This window comes from Podarcis liolepis, assembly GCF_965112155.1.
Source record: "Podarcis liolepis genome assembly, chromosome: 10".
NCBI classification, from domain to species: Eukaryota; Metazoa; Chordata; class Lepidosauria; order Squamata; family Lacertidae; genus Podarcis; species Podarcis liolepis.
The window spans coordinates 47,207,353-47,222,343 of record NC_139562.1 but is presented as its reverse complement, the minus strand read 5'-3'; the positions used below and the strand labels follow the sequence as shown (position 1 = coordinate 47,222,343).

General features: G+C 39.7%; 1 protein-coding gene across 4 annotated transcripts in view; it reads right to left on the bottom strand.

Moving 5' to 3' along the window:
* TAFA2 (TAFA chemokine like family member 2) overlaps nt 1–14,991 on the bottom strand; it is a 151,455-nt gene that overhangs the window by 9,090 nt on the left and 127,374 nt on the right. For 2 of the 4 annotated variants that reach the window (XR_014516625.1, XR_014516626.1), the window contains exon 5: nt 6,594–6,831. The exons of the other annotated variants lie outside the window; for them this stretch is intronic. The gene's annotated coding sequence lies outside the window, so the exon portion shown is untranslated. The remainder of the gene's footprint in view (nt 1–6,593; nt 6,832–14,991) is intronic. 4 annotated transcript variants of the gene reach the window in all.

Sequence of the window (14,991 nt, the reverse complement as noted above, 5' to 3'; positions counted from 1 at the left end):
TCTCATTTCTTCATTGGTGTCTTCCGCTCAGAAACAGAAAGGGGGTGAATGAAGAAGAATCCGTTCTGATGTTAGGAAGAATGGCTAATATGTGTCCCTCTAGCTTTTACTGAACTGCGACCCCACCCATCTGCCAAAGTTGCCCCATAGGGTGATGAAAATCTAGCCTGCTGTTCCAGAAAGGTTTCCCAGACATTCAGCAGAGGGATGTATGAAGGAGCTTCTGCCACGGACCATTATTTGCTTTCCTACTTGTTTATAAAGTGGCCACGTTTACTGATGACACCAAACTCTTCAGGGCGTTAAGAAAGAGGGATTGCCAAGTACTCCAAAATGATTTCTCCAAATCATTCCTAAGACCGAGTTAAGGTGGAATGGGTAATGCTGAGATGTGTTGCATATGTGTGCACATGTCATTATTCCAAAGCACAGGTGGAGCATGGGACAGAAAGACCGAATGCTGCCTTATATCAAGTTGGGCTATTCCTCCATTTAGCTCAGTTTCAACTATGCTGACCGGAAACAGATCTCCAGGGTTTCAAACAGGAGTCTATTCCACCAAGAGATGGCAGGGAATGAACCAGGGAGACTTTGCATGGAGAAGAATGGGCTCTACCACTGAGCTAGAACGCTTTTGCAAAGGGCTTTTTAAATCACAGGGTACTACTATATGGAGTTTTATTTTGTAACAGTGTGCTGGATCCAGAAATATGGTGTTGGCTCCGTTAGGATCACTTGCGCAAGAGAAAGTGGAAGATTTTGGAGAGCACAAATTTGGTATGAGCATGCATCTTGAGACACTGAGCAAGACCATATCTCTTGAGAACGTGCAATGGCTGTTGCAGGAGCAGACCTCCTGCAACAGAATCATACGCCGCTTTGTACTAACAGAAGCACACTGCTGGGTTTTAGTTCTGTTTCTAACATAAAGCTGTTGGACTGACTCAGGAAATGCCTTTCTGCTTATAGAAGGACAGCCCTGGATCAAACCCTTTGTATGTATTTTGGTAAAGGCCAAACTTGCAGCCACATGTATCTCAAGCATGTGTGTGCCTCTATGTCATATATAAAGGGGGACTGGTCATATACTTGTCACACAAATGGTGGGGGCAGTGGACACCCCCCCCCAACTTGCGAAGACTGTTTTTAAGCAGCCTCCCCTACCCCTGCCACCACAATTGCCCTCTCATAGTAGAGCAGGGAGAAAATTCCTTAAAACCAGGGAGTTTAGCAAGGAAAGGTAATGGAAGGGCATTTCATTCTCCTCCTGTCCCACACCTTTTTGTGTAGCAAGCGTACTCTTGTGGCCTCCCCTTAATACCATACCCCCATAAGTTTTACGTTTTGTCAGTTTTTTCTTATTATTTCTTACCTTCTTCATGTTCTCTTCTATTTTGAATAGTCTTACTTGTTTGATAATTGTAACGGTTATATCTGGGGTGGTTTTTTTTAAAATAACTGTTTATTCATAGAATTGTAGAGTTGGAAGGGACCACGAGGGTCATCTAGTCCAACCCCCTGCAATACGGGAATCTTTTACCCAACGTGGGGTTCAAACCCACAACCCTGAGATTAAGAGTCTCATGCTCTTCCAACTGAGCTATTCCTGGGGTATTCTGGTGAAGAGCAGGAAATAAATCTAATAAATAAATAAAATTAATAGTGTGTATGTGTGTGTATAATTTTTTGCCATAAATACTTAGAAATGTCACATAAGAAGAGATATTCCCTCCTACATGGGAAGGAATGGGGAATGCCTCTCCTGAGTCTGTGACACATGTATGCATGGCCTGAAAACAAATAATATCAAGTCTCCTGTGTGACTGTTGTAATAGATTACAGTAGACGTCTACAGCCAGGCAAGTGGAATGGAGGTAGTTTATGATTTCTGTACTTTGTGGAAAGCAGAGTTTGTCTGAAAACACATTTTTGAACAGATGGGAAGGCACTTGTTATAAGGATTTTGGAAACTGCGCTGTATGTTTTCATCAAATCATCAACAGTATGTGATTTGTCTAAGCAAAGGAGATTGTGGTAACATAGTTCACAGTTGTGCATTCTGAGAAAAAAACCAACTTATTGGTTTGGGCATCATTCATCATCTTGTTTTTTATTGTCATTATATTTTCTATCAAGCTTTCCACGTCAAAAAATCAAAATGTGGAACATCCTGCCATGAATACTTCCATGGCTGCAGAAATAAGCTTGAAAACATGATGGAAACAAAGACTGATTGACTGACTGGTGGCATAACATAAAGTTCTTAGTGTGGTTTGCAATAAATAAGAAAACAATTAGAATATACAGAAGATATAAAACCAAATAAATCAAAAGCAACATAAATACACTCAAGTACCTCATACCACCCTTACAAGTTAAAGCACAGATTGAAAAATTGTGAGAATAACGGACTCCATCAGTTATTTAAAAAGCCTAGGTGAACATGAAGTTCTTTATCCAGTGACAGACATTAGTGGCTTAAAAGTCAGAAAACAAGTCCCAAATTATTACATTTCCCCATGAATCTTATTTATAAGGTGTTAGAAGAAGAAGAAGAAGAAGAAGAAGAAGAAGAAGAAGAAGAAGAAGAAGAAGAACAACAACAACAACAACAACAACAACTTGATTCATTTCCAACATATATTTGGAGTTAACAATCCCAGAATAGGAATAGTATAAAATCAGTACAAATGTACTGTGCCTTTTTCTTGTCATCTGAAACGTTATTCTAAACAACTGGCATTATATGAACTGCAAGTAAAACAAAGCAAATAAACTGCAGTCCTGCAACTCAGAATTTATTTCTGATTTCACCTTAATTGCTAAGTGTTTCATCCTCATGGGTAAAAACAATATTCTGTACTTCTGTAAAATCATGTTACACAATTAGCTGTTTGAAGTAAATGTATATGTTGCTGCCTATCACTGAGTGCCCTGAACATTTTTACTTTCAGTAGCTTTCCAAGTGGCCCAGCAGCAATTTAATGTCCAAACCATTTATGTCTTGTGATGCTATCAGTTGATGCTTATTAGTTCTTACAGACTAGGGTAGATTCAGATGAGCAGCTGACATCCAATTCGCAAGGCTGAATGGGAAAAGAGTTTCCCACAAATATACTGTCTTGCTGAAAAGAGTCTTATAAGAGAAGTTCCAAATAGCTAGGCTATCATGTGATAACTGCAATAATCTACTCAAAAACACCTGTGATCTCACAAATTTGGAGTTGTCCATAACCTACTGTTTAAGCACTATTTATGTCAGCTCTATGCACTCAGTGCTTCTCGTTTTGTGTCTTTTCTACTTATTGCCACAAACAGTAACAGCCCTGGCCTGGCGTTTCCATCTTCACTGATTCCTGCCTCAATTTCTTCACGTGGGTCAACTCAAGCTTCTCTGTTATTAACTAGGAACAGAATGGTTCAATGCAACTGACCTAGCTTCCTGGCAGCTTAATCCCTTTAACTTTGAAGGGAAGTCCGTTTAACGTCAAAGAGATACTGTATTTTTCGCTCTATAAGATGTACCTTTCCCCTCCTAAAAAGTAAGGGGAGATGTGTGTGTGTCTTATGGAGCAAATGCAGGCGGGAGGCTCTGCTCAGCGCTCCGTGTGTGCGGCTCTCGGGGGCTTTCCCCCCGCTCTTTAAAGGGAGCACGGCTCTTGGAGGAACCTTCCTCCCGCTGCCCTCAAGAGGCTTCGCGCGGCTATCCCATAAGCCAGGACAGCAAGAGGGATCACTGCGCAGCGATCCCGCTTGCTGTCCTGGCTTCTGGCTTAGCCGTGCGAAGCCTCTTGAGGGCAGGGGAGCCTTCATCCCGCTGCCCTCAAGAGGCTTCACACACCTATCCCAGAAGCCAGATCACTCTTACTGTTCTGGCTTCTGGGATTCAGAATATATTTTTTTCTTGTTTTCCTCCTCCAAAAACTAGGTGTGTCTTATGGTCTGGTGCGTCTTATAGAGCGAAAAATACGGTAAGTAAAACTTGATTTTGAAAGAAGGATTTTGAAAGAAGGATTGTCTTTAACGTTGTTGTTAACTACTGAATTTTCCTCTTGCCCATTCAAATTATTTAAAAACTGTAAACCAATAGCATGAGCCAATTAAAGCTCTTAAACAGCAGAGACCCCCCCAAAAGATATTTTAATCTATGAATATTATTGATAACAGGTGGCAAAAGCTGTAAGATAACCATCTCTTTCCTAAGGATCCTTAACATGGAATTTGCCTTCATCACAGCAGTCAAGCACTGGGTTGATGTTTTCATCTACTGCAACGAAAAGATCCCTTTCTAGTCTGTCACAGATGCCATCTGCATGAATGTAGTGTTGGCCTATTTGCTTTCTAATTTGCATCACGTTATACTTGCCGAAACTTAATTGCACTTGCCATTTTAATGTTCCTTACTCAGCCTGGAGAGAATCTTTTGGAGCTCGTTGCTATCCCTTTTTGCTTTAACAATCCTAAAATATTCGGTGCTATCAGCAAACATGGCACCTTACTGCTCACCTCAACTCTTGTTATGAACAAGTTAAAGGGTTGCAACCAAAGGGAAGATGTGAAAACATAAACAGCAGAGGTGTTTTTTGGCTCAGTGTTTAGTACTGACTGGGACACACAAAGTTCCTTATGAGACATAAGTGCATTATAAACTAAAAACTGCAGGTAGAGCTTCATAACAATGTACACTGCGATGTCAGTTGTTAGGTGCCCTGTCTGCTATTACATGCTTTTCTTATTTTACTTTTATGTCTCCCTCCTCTTTCGGATTGACCAAAAGTTGGCTGTGCTCCTTGCTGTTTGTCCAAGATTTAGAACCACTTAAACCCAAAATGTCAAAAATATACAAGAAGTAAAAGTGGGAAGATATGTAAATCCAGTAAATATATATGCACATTCTATTGACCCGACTGTCACATATCCAATAAATTTGAAATTTGAAAACACCTGAACAAATAACAGATGAGCATGGATACAAATCTGATGAAAGACAGAATTATAAACTTGTAGGTAAAATTGCAAGTAAGGAAGACATGGGCTATTGTTTGGTAACTGTTGTTATTTTTATCTGTAAGCCGCCTTGAGTCCCTGTCAGGAAAAATGGCCAGGTATTAAAAAATTACCGTATTTTTCGCTCTATAAGACTAACTTTTTCCCTCCTAAAAAGTAAGGGGAAATGTGTGTGAATCTTATGGAGCGAATGCAGGCTGCACAGCTATCCCAGAAGCCAGAACAGCAAGAGGGATCGCTGCTTTCACTGCGCAGCAATCCCTTTTGCTGTTCTGCCTTCTGAGATTCAGAATATTTTTTTCCTTGTTTTCCTCCTCCAAAAACTAGGTGCGCCTTATGGTCTGGTGCGTCTTATACAGTGAAAAATACGGTAATAAATAATAAGAACAACTAGGGCAACCCTGCTCAGACTGGCTGCCAATTTGATACAAAGCCAAATTTAAGGTGCACATGCTTACATATTAAACTCTGTGCAACTCTGCAAGTCTGGATATACAAAGGGACACCTGCTCCCAAATATAACTGACTGTCTGCTAACATAATTAGAGGAGATTCTCCTGGTGGGGCCACCATGAGCTGAGACATAGTGTGCAGTAACCTGAGAGAAGTCCTTTACTATAGAGCTCTATGGAACTCCTCTCTGAAACAAGGCTGGCACAGATTATGATGAGCTTTCAATACCTGTTTGTGAAAGCCTTTGTTGACTGCTAAACACCGTTTTGGAATATGCTATATTGCTGGCTACAGTGGATGGAATTTTACGTTGGTCTAATGATTTAATATGTACAGTGGTACCTTGGTTCTTGAACGTATCCGTTCCGGAACGTTTGAAAACCGAGGTGCAGCTTCCCATTGGTTGCAAGAGCTTCTTGCACTTGGCGGAAGCCGCGTCGCACGTTCGGGTTCCGGAAAATGTTCAAAAACGGAAGCATTTACTTCCGGGTTTTCAGCCTTCGAGAACCGAAACGTACAACAATATTCAGGAACCAAGGTACCACTGTTAAAGCCTAAACCTGAAAAATAATCAAGTTACAAAAGTTACATTTCTTATTTCAATCTATCACATATCACTGTAATTGCAGCATTTACCATAATACACTTTTAAAAAACCATGTTTTTGCTTTGGCTTTTATCCTTATAGGCCAGGATAATCCAGGGAGATTAAGAACATCATGCTTTCAATATTATTGGGATTTAAATATTTGAATATGTTGTGCTATGTTTTTTGTACATTTAGGGTGGTAATCCTGTGTTTAGGTGCCTGCAATACAGGTTTATTACAGAACACAGATGAAAACAAGGCTTCACTAGGGGATAACTTAAAGCTCTGCAAAAGCCACACTTGTTTGACCAGACACATGAGGACACAAATACACAAAGGATGTGGCTACTGTAGTCAATAACGAATCTACGATGCTATTTTTAAACTTATTGTCCGTACAAACAGCCCCATAATACTTTGCAAAAAAAAATATGTTTAATTTTTCTAATGGTAATGTTGTGATTAAATGGTGCTCTGTGAGTTTGAGAAACAGTACAATACATTAAATACCGCTACAACTATGAAAACCTGTATTTGTACACACCTGCTGCTCTGTGAGTAACAAAGCAAGGCTGGAACATCTTTCGGGAGAGGTTTTGACTCTTTACTCCTCAACGAACCTTCTGGCCCTTCCTGAGAATCCGACCAATAGTAGGATTCATGACAACTATTGCCCCAAACGTGGAGCCAGAATATTGTGTGTGTGTGTATGTGGAATAAACAAAAATTGTCACCAGGCACAGCAGAAATCTCCTTGTTCTTGAAGGGTTTTACACGTTTGCCTAAGAAACAAACACATATCAGGCACTAGAATGAGTTGTATGAGACAAAAACTGGGATTAGTGGCAGAGCATTTTGCTTTTAAGGAAAAGATAAAGTGTCTTTAAATGCTGTAGAAAAATATAGCTTCTTTCTTACAGAATAAAAGAGAAATGTTCCAAGTTAATGAAATATATTGTCAATATAATTATCCTAAGGCAGATCAACATTCTTTAAATTGAAGTAAATCAAGGAAGTAATTTATTAAATTGTAGTAATTCTGACCAACGAACAAATGTAATAGATAGGTAGCCGTGTTGGTCTGCCATAGTCAAAATAAAAAAATTCCTTCCAGTAGCACCTTAAAGACCAACTAAGTTAGTTCTTGGTATGAGCTTTCGTGTGCATGTATCTGAAGAAGTGTGCATGCACACGAAAGCTCATACCAAGAACTAACTTAGTTGGTCTTTAAGGTGCTACTGGAAGGAATTTTTTTATTTTGAACAAATGTAAGTTTGTTTGAAGACCACGTTTATTTAAAAGAGGGGGGAAGGCCACATGAATGTTACTTTTTCTGCAAGGACAGAGGACTCAGGATTCAACCCAGCAAGCGTTAGTCGTGGATAAGTCCCAGTGAAAGCAATGGAATATATTTCTGAAAATTTATATCCTGTTCTTCCACTGTGCACACAATGTTCAGGGTGGCTTACAACTATATTAAAAGCAAATGAAAATCCCCAATACAACAATAATAAGTACAGACAGAAGCAGCTGATAAAACAGTAAAAAAAAAATTAAACTGGAAAGTTAAATATCTGCCTAAATAAATGGATTTGAGCAGTAACCCTATACTTACCTGGGAGTATTACCCATTGAGCTCAGTGAGTGATACCCAACTGTGGCTGCCCACCAGCTGCTAGCAGAACAGATTTTCACAGCTGTAATAGGACTTCTCTTTCCTCTCTTCTCCCCTTGCACCCCCAATATCTGCTCTGCAGATGTGGGGAGCATACAGGGGCAGGAAGGAAGAGGAAATCCCACTCCGGATTAAAAGAAATACATTTGTGCGATGTTGGATGCAACTGAATGAGAACTACTTAAGGGTCGACATGGGCACTGTCAGTTACAGTTAGCTGTTGGTGGAATGTAATGTAACTGCACTGATGACATTACCTGCAATCACTACACTGTTTGCAATTAAATTAGTATATAACAAAAAAAAAAGCTTAATTAAATTTTAGTATCATGCCCCATCCCCCACTATTCACTTTCATACAGAAATCTATAAGGACTCAGATCAGGGTGGCCCCAAGATTGCTGCCCAGAGACAAGATAGCACCTTATCGGTTCCATGCGCCTAAGTTGCTGGTTGCAGGAAAGCATCTCCCTGCCCCTACCTGAGGGCTGTAGGGAAGCAGAGGAAGCATCTGCTGCCTCACTTTGCTTAAGGGTCATCCCCGTCTCTGACACGCTCCCATATTTCATGCACATTTGGGCTGCTTTGTTTGGTTCCATTGAGGGGCCCAATCTGCATTATTCTGGACACATAATTTCAGGTGTCTTTTATGCTTTAGCATACTAAAAAGGAAAGTCTGCATTTACTTCTAAGTAGCTGAAACTAACCCGTAAATAATGGCTAGAGATATCAATGGAGTTAAGCAAGAATCTACCCCCTTCTCTCTTGCACGCACAACAAATAAAACAAAACTTCTGCCTCTGCGATACACTTCTTCCTTTGTCTCTTAATGCAACGCCTGCAATTCACGACCACGGGATAAATGCTTCAAAAACAGAATGGCTGAGATCCAGTGTGCAAGCGCTACGACCACAGCTGGGATTTTCCCATTGTCCAAAATGGAAGGGACTCTGCTCACAATACCTGGCCTTCGTGAACTAACGAAGGGGCCCATCTGCGCATATAGCTTTCCAGATTGTGGCCACTATGTGCACAGATATCTTTCAGATGAACTCCAGATAGAGTAACAGTCCTTATAAGAAAATGTTAGAAATATCTGATGCCATTGTTTATTATGTAAATTTGGGCATGACTAAAAAAAACAACATCAAAAGAACTAATGTCAGTCCACAATAAACCAGATTAGGCTCCAGATTCCCCATTTCTCCCCCCATTTTTGAAAAAAATGTTTTGATATTATACTACACTGAAATATTTAAGAGTTATTTTGGTTGCCCTTGAACCTTCCTGCCACACTTACCACCCTCTCTTCCCACATCTCCACACGCTTTGAGAACCACTGACCTAGAGACAGCAGTCGAGATTTCTACACTCTTTAAAATGGGACCATTAAACTTTTAGGAAGCAACACGTGGGGCGTAATGGCAGACATCACTGTAGGAAAACACCATAGGAGAAATCTCCTCAGACTCCCAATCCTTCCATGCTAAAATGGTGAAATGGTTCACTTGCAAAGAAAATAAAGATATGTGTAAGGAGATGTATGACTATATTTCCATTTAATTATCTGCTATAGAAATATTTGCCTTTGCCTTCCAGGAAAACATTATGATGTTTAGGTTCATTAGATGCTAATACCAGACTTCATAATGGAAGGCTGGATGAATTTGTGCTTAATGAAAATTCCCTTTCTGAAATGAACTGGAGTATAATTTTTACTGTGTGGTTTATTAGTTACCAAAAGTGTAACTGTGATGTAGGAAGACACTAATTTTCACAAAGGGTTCTATGTACTATACAGTGATTTCCCAAGGAATAGTGCTGAAGAGCCATCAATATGATATTTGAGAATATTGCCAAGGTGCATTCAAAACTGGTACGTGTTCCATAGCCTTGAATGAAGCATTCCATGTTGCTGTTTCACTTACTACTATCAGCCTTTTCCATTCTCTTATCATCTGGTAAAATAACAGATGAAAACCAAATTGCTGAAGGGAAACTCATATGTTTTAATCAGAATCGGTGCATATCCCTAGCCTACCAGGAAGAAATATGTATGCCTTGCATTTTGAATTAGATTTGACTTGAAGTGTACTATAATGTTAAATAATCGGACATTAAAAACCTGCCATGGTGTGCAGGAGTATAAACAAGTAGCTCTACAACTTTAATCACAAGCCCGCTTTCTTGCCCTCTGATCATTTCCAGGCCTGTGATTAATTCTTGTTTTATGTAAGCGCTTTGGAGAAATAATTGGGCCTTATCTAGGTCTTGTAGAGCCATTCACATGCTTTAGTGCTAAATAAATAGCACTCAGTGGCCCTAACTCACAGATGTAAGTAGGAAAGATTGTGACAGATCACAAGCATGCTATATAGAGCAAATAAATCGTGAAAGGATAAGGGCCATGAAGCAGTGTGGAGAGCCAAAACACCTGGAAGCTGTTTTGCTCTTTGGGTGGGTTGTAAGGATTCAGGTGCAAATCGTTTTTTCTCGAAGTATTAGAGTAGAAAGTCGTAGAAGGGTACGGGACTCCTGCATGTTGAATAGACGTGTTGAAGAAGAAATTCCAGCAGTTGCAGCTTGTCATACCAGCTACATCTGGTGAAATCCCCTCTTCTACACACCTATTAAATGTGCAGGAAATGGAAGCACTAGATTAGAAAGAGGCAAGAAGGAAGCCAAACAAACGAAGGTGTGTGAAGGTGTTTTATGGAAGGACGGATGCCTTTTTTGAACCATTCGAAGAAATGTTATAGTATGATGAAGTCGCAAGCAGGATTTGAGCTATGAACAACAGAAGTAATTAGATCATAGTATTGTGATTATGATTTGATAAGATAGAAGATAGGGTATAGCAGAAGGGGAGAAACAACAACTGCACGAAAAAAGGAGTGGGAAGTCAAAAAAAGAAAGAGAAATTTGTATTTTGACTGTGTATGTTAAAAATGTTAAAATTTAATAAAATATAATTGGGGGGGGAAACAAAAATGAATGAAAGGCTGGTCCTACACTGAAAGGCGAAAACATTTCTAAACTGTCCTATTTACGAAACTCATGATATATCAATACCTTTATTAGGACTAATGAAAATGTCACAATTCTGGACTGACCATGGGGGAAATGAAACATTCCTCATATTGGGGTTTATATTAAACCTAGTTATTGTGAGTAATATCTTACTGAGAGTTTATTTCTACAGATCAGCAGATGTTGATGCACAAGTGATGACAAAGAATTGCATTTTAAACAAAATATGAAGGAAAGGACAGCTATCAGTCAAGCTTTCCATGCATTTTTTTTCTTTGAAATATGCTGACCTTAAAAAGCAAATAAATAAAAGTCCTGGTAAAAATCAATCATTCATACACATGTATATGTACAGTGATTAGTTATGTTTTAAGTGAGTGCTTAAGGTAGCACTGGATAATGAAATGTTGCTTAATGTATTAGGTTTTTTTGTAATTTGAAAATTAAATTTGTTTTTTAAAGCATGAGATTTGGATGAATCAAGTTTTAATACATTACTTTTTCCTAACCCATTCGTGTTCTAGCGAGCTGCTTGTTCAAGTGGCATGGCAGACTTTCAGGAAGGCTGAGGCAGGCCAAGAAACTAGATCCCCTTGCGGATTAGGCAGGAATCCTGCCTGCTCAACCATAGAACTACTCTGGCAGATTGAACAGCTATTCATTCCAGAAAGCTCCTATAGCCTTATTATGGCTCCAGCTAGCAACTCTAAACTGGCTGTACTGCACTCCCACATTCGACAGTTTTTTGTCCTGCCCCCAGACCCACCACTTGTGCAACAGAATATTATCTACAAATTGCTGCTACAGATTCTGACTGTGACTACCTCCAAATCCCTGTACGTCTTGCGCATGCTTTGTCTCTGCTTGAATCTTTGGCTTTAATATAATTTTGTTTCCACCCCTAGTTGCGTCTGACTCTTGAGCATATTTAGGAGCAAAAATTAAAAAAAGGAATGGGGAAAAATCATTCTATCAGCAAAATCCTATCATGTCTGCTTGGAAGTAAGTCCTACTGAGGTCAATACACTAGTGGCCAAAATTGTGGAAAACTTTTGGGGAAAGTGTATTTCCGAGGTTTGATGGCTCATAACACCTGATTGGCTCTCTAAAAACACTCATGCTCATTGGCTACGTTCAAAGCTACTGCATATCAACCTAAGCAATTTGTGCTTCCTTTTTCTGGTTATTTGGCTATAACCTTTGATAGAATACAGATAATTGAACAAACTTTGTTGCATTGCATTCTTCATTAAATTTTCTTTCCATTGATATATAATGTTATGGTATTACTCCAAAAAGAAGTGGCATTTCCACAATTTTGGCCACCAGTGTAAATAAATGTATTGAGGTCAACCTCCAATAAATGCACATTAAACTGCAGTCTTAAACAACATTCTACAAATAAAACCTTTAGTAGTCTTCAACTTACTCTTACCGATGTGTTCTGCCTTGAAGAACTACTATTCCAGATTAAATGAGCTGAGAATTGCACCCTGAATGTGAGAAATATTTCATTGCTCTTCTAGTGTGCTGACCACAGTTGGGCTGCAGGATCTATCAGGAACACTGCAATGAACACCCTGCATACTAGAGTTCTAGATAAATGATTCACTGTGACAAATCTTATCTTAATCAGAACTACAGACCTATTTTTTGAGAAGAAGCTGAGAGAGAAAGCAGTTGCAAAGACAACAAGAGAACCGTATTTCTGACAGTTCTACTCTGTCCACCTCCCACCCTTCTTTGCAGCTGCCTAAAGTGCACATACATCTGTTGTAATTCAGAGGAGGACAAGATCATCATCTGACATAGCTGTTTCATTGACACTAATATCAGCCTTGGTTTCAAGATAAATTCCACTCCTAAGTCCAGGGACTCATTTTCAACCCTTCTGTATTTATTGTTCCTCCTTATCCACCCTTATTTTTTCTGCTCAGTGGGAAGTCAACTAAACGGAAGCAGTCCTAGCAGAACAAATCAGGATCATGAGGGCTATAGAAACAACTTTCAGCAACTGATGAATACATTAATCTTATCAATTATTATCATCTCTGTAATGGTCCTTTTAAAGATGTATCAGTTCAGAACCATTTTGACAAACAGTGTAGTCTTCAGGTTCCCTTTTGGACACAGGTGCACAGAGCTCTACTTTCATTGCCCAATCTCATTCAGCTATTGGAGAAAGGCCAGGTTTCACATCAAATCTCCTAGCTCTTTCTGTTGGCTGAATATCAATATCCAAAAGGTTTTAGGATATGTGAGACAGGGCATAAGAATGATAAGTAACAGCCTTTAGCGTGTGAAAAGAGCTTGGCTATTTCCCTCTCTGGGCTACAGTGACTTTTGAAATAATTTGGTAGTATGGTATCTAAAGCTTCTTGTCTGGAAATGTATAATATATTACGAACTCCATGGTCCTCACAATATATAAGTAGGCATCTTGCATTGGTTCCGTTCATTAAACCCATCTTATATGGAACTAACCATTAGATGCAGTATGTAGAAATGAACGTACAGATTTAGTCACTGAGCAGTGTGTCTCTGTTCCTCCATCTTGGGATTTTCCCACAGAAGAAAAACCATCACTCAGGGTAGAGTACTCACTTACATATAGGCATTCTTAGGATGATCCCTGGCATTTTCAGGTAAAGAACCCCATCTTTGACTGTCTTGGAAACCTGCTGTGAATCAGGACAGAAACTACGGGACAACTGATCTAAGAAATATAAAGGCCTCTCCATGAAACAAATGTATGAAACCTACACATGTATGAAAATGTATGAAACCCACATATAGATTGTCATGTGCACTGGTTTAACATGCATATACATGCACCATAAAATAACAGCCTTCATGACATCTCCTCAGCCTATGCTGATATGTTTCCTATTTACAAAAGGGAAAAAACCCACCCTAATTAGTTGAGGAGGCTCAACTGATTATGATTATGACTTGCTGATTTCCCCCGGCTCTAGCTTATACACTTATACAGTCTCAATGGTAAAGGGGTATTATGAACATTGTTTCCCAAGACAATGCTACAGTCAAGTGAGAAATCAAGTGCTTGCAGTGGTTGGCCTTACTAGATGATTCTGATACGTAAATTCTTCCTTGGCAAGTTGTGCCAAAATTCAAAGTTGACTGAGTTCAATAGAACGTATTCCCTAGATGTGTGCAGAAGACTAGAATAACTAGAAAACTAGTACTAGAAAACTAGGAAATTGTCCAAGATCTACAAAATGGAACAATGTGGAATGCTCCCACTCACTGTTTCTGTCAGTCAGCTGTACCCTTCTATACCATACTCGATTCCGTTCCCCCTCCAGAGTTTTCCATTCCCTCCTTCCAACTGCCAATCAGCGTTCCATGGACACTGAGCGTTCTTAGTCCTTACCAGGCTATTTTGAGGATCCTCCAATTGACCCAACTTGTGTGTGGGGTTTCCCTACATATATATTTTTTGTACTTTTGCAAACCTTGTGGCCAAGAGCAAATAAGCATTTTGGGGAGTTATCACTGCATTCAGAGAATGAGACCTCCTTGCTGCTTAGCACTTTTGAAACATCTGACATGCTTTCCAAAGTGTGATATTGGTTTGTAAGTGCCGCTGTGGTTTCAGTTTCATATAACAGAGGCAACCATTTACAGTGCATTGTTAAGTTTAACTGTACTTTGTTACCTGGCCCGTGAGTTGTCACTTTTTAAATTGGTAGCACATCCCCATGTCCAAACAGAAGCACTGGAATGATTAACGAGTAAATGCTCTTGTAAACTGCTGTTGGGGAGGTGTTCTAAAGCAGCTGCTTAGAAAGCACAGGACCCAACTTTTTAGATAGGGGCCAGCCTTTAACTGCAACGGGGTGTTCTTCACTTTTCTTTAACTGTCTACTGTACGTCTGTTTTCCTGCTTCTCTTGCTCCACCACTGTCTTTGCCTCCAGCTTTCCCATATCTCTGGCCACTGTCAATGCCATCTTTCTGACTTGCCCCTTCTTCTCCCTCTCATTAAAAAAATAGCTAAAAATAAGGACACAAATAAAATGGGGCTAGTAGACATGGTGGAGTGCATCTTATGTTGGCCAGCAACTTAATTTTGGGTGCTGCCCGTCATATGAAAACCAGATACGCAAGATGTATTAGCTGTAGTACAATCTGAGCAATGCTTTCAAATGCCACAGCACAGGAATGTCTTTCGGAGCGGCTGGGGCGCCTTTGATCTAGTCCTTTCTATTTCTTTT